Source organism: Rhipicephalus sanguineus, chromosome 10 (genome assembly GCF_013339695.2).
Source record: "Rhipicephalus sanguineus isolate Rsan-2018 chromosome 10, BIME_Rsan_1.4, whole genome shotgun sequence".
Taxonomy (NCBI): Eukaryota; Metazoa; Arthropoda; class Arachnida; order Ixodida; family Ixodidae; genus Rhipicephalus; species Rhipicephalus sanguineus.
Window position 1 is genome coordinate 39,152,979 of NC_051185.1, and position 2,628 is coordinate 39,155,606.

Below are 2,628 nucleotides of genomic sequence, written 5' to 3' on the forward strand. Positions count from 1 at the left end.
CGTGCAACGCGAAGAGGAACGCTACGCGTGTCTTGTCTCCACCCTAGCCTGGCCGTTAAATCTCACAGGGCGAGCGGGGAACGCAATCGGCAGGCGTGCGAGAGGGGGGAGCGTAGGAGAGGAGAAAGAGAGGGGGAGGGGACGCGCATGCGCTGGTGCTCATCGCGGCGTTGCACAGAAAAGAATTTCGGCATGTCTAGCCCGCGTTTCAGAGGAAGAGTGGAAAGGGGGAGGGAAAGTGGAGAGGGATGGAAGAGGGAAAGTGAAGAGGGGGAAGTGGAGAGGGTGAGTGGAGAGGGTATGCGCATGTGCAGTAAGGATGGTCACGCCGCACACAACCACCACCACCACCACCACCGGATTGAACTCCGCCATAAGATACTTCGCATCTAAAAAGTCATTCACTCATTTTGGACGCCTCAGAATTGCGTTCTTCCATGTTTCTGTTTAGGTTTCGCCATTGAATTTTGTTGAATTTCATTACTTTGTAATTATTACTAGATGCCACTTTTTTGAAATCTCAAAGTTGGGTTGTGTTTCTGGCATGAAGAACTTCAATTCTCCCTTTTGACACAACCACCTAACTCGACTAATTAAAAATTAATTAATTTAACTTTTTAATTACAGTCCCAAATAATTTCTTTAACCATCTTAAAATCCCTGCCACTACAGAAAAACCAATTCTGAAGGCAGCAATCAAATATCGCATTTTCCTGATTTTTTGAGGAGGTTCGACACATTTCTTGAAACACCCTGTGTATAGCCACCAATCTTTGGGGCCATGGTTTCGCCGCGGTAGAAGTCTGATATTACTTAACGAAAACAAAATACATCGTGCATATGAAGCTAAGACACAAGAAGTAGCTAAGACATACAAGAAGTAGACATACAGGAATGTTTCATAACCGATCAGTGGAGATGCTTTGCTTTGTGGCGCTCCCTGACGGGACACGGCCAAACAAGCGGGCCCACGCCTTCTGAACGTCATGTGATGATGCGTGATTCCGGTCCAAGATGCCCGGTTTAGCCTGCCATCATATACAATTTACTGGAAGTGTCGTTACTGTTTGTGGAGTACAGTGTCGTTGCAAATTAGGACACACTGAATATGAATTGTTGTCTATTCGTTTTGCAACTTGGTTGTCTTCTCGCCGTTTCAGTATTGCAGCTTCAGCGGTGATATTTTTGGACACATGCCAGTTGAAGCTGTTTCCACCTTTCCGGATAGATTAAGATCACCTTTCGTTCGTCAACGCCATTGCACCAAAATATGAGCGCAGCAGACTTATTTATAGTGCAAGTTATTTTGTGGAGAGCATGAATTTTTAATGTGACCGATCTTGCAAGCGCTTATGCGCACGGGTGCATTCTATACCAGCTTACTCACGAGCAACTAAACAGAGAAATGAAAAGTAAAAATCGGCAGAAGTACTTCACGGAGAGTATTGATTGCAGACAAAAATGAATTATACGAAGAGTACATGGCAGCTTCCAAGTGTTGAGCTGCGGCGTCTGTATACTGACCGCAGATCACACGTGACACAGTAACACAGAAGGAGTGACTGTAGCACTGGCGTTGCGCACTTATTTACGAGACATGGCCACGGCTGAACATTTGAAGCTGCCGCCATAATTGAATTTTGTCGTTTACAGCTAGCGCTCTCTGTGCTGTTTCCGCGCTTCAATTTCTCAATTTCAGTTTATCTGCACACGAGCGAATCGGCGTGCTGTGACGTGCCAGCAAAGCGGCGATCGAACACTTGTGCATATATATCACCTGTAAGCGATAGCACGATCGTCGTCGACAATAATTCGCCGTCTTCAACTTTCACGGCAAATTATTGTCCTAATATAATATTTGTTGTAGTTTTACGTTTGAGAAGCACGATATGGTTATGGGGGACGCCGTAGTGGAGGACTCCGGAAATTTCGACCATCTGGTGTTCTTTCACGTGCACGTAAATATAAGTACGCGGGCCTCTAGCATTTCGTCTTCATAGAAATGCGGCCGCCGCGGCTGGGATTTGATCCCGCGACCTTCGGGTCAACATTGGAGCACCATAACCACTATAAGACACCGTGACGGGTTAAAGTTATTGTCCTGCACTTATTATTAGGTGCAGGTACGCAAAGAACGCGCGGCGGTCAACATCATTCCGCTACAAGCAGCATGTCAACGAAAATATAGGCGCTGAAGCTCCACCCATCAAATTCTTAGGACAGTAATCATACAGTACTTCACGTTGACGACGTCCCACCTCACACTGACGATGCCGATACGACTTCCGCAACATTGTGCGTGAAAGTACGCGGTAACATAAAAGTAAGGACGTTCAAACGAAGCGGGTCGCGCTCATTTCTACCGCGCGCCGTGAGATGGCGCTACAAGAAAAAAAGTCTGCATTGATTATTAAAATAGCAAGACTTGACACATAACGTACTTATTTTTTTGTTATATGCACTAAAGGAATTATGCGCATTATAATAATGACCATTAGCGTTATGTCCATTTAGCATTTTCGGAGAAGCTATATTTCGTTTTACATTGGTGAATTCGCCCTTCCACCGTCGCCGTATAGGGCCGCAACGATTGTAGGTATATATAGTTCAAAGCAATACTCCTGTACT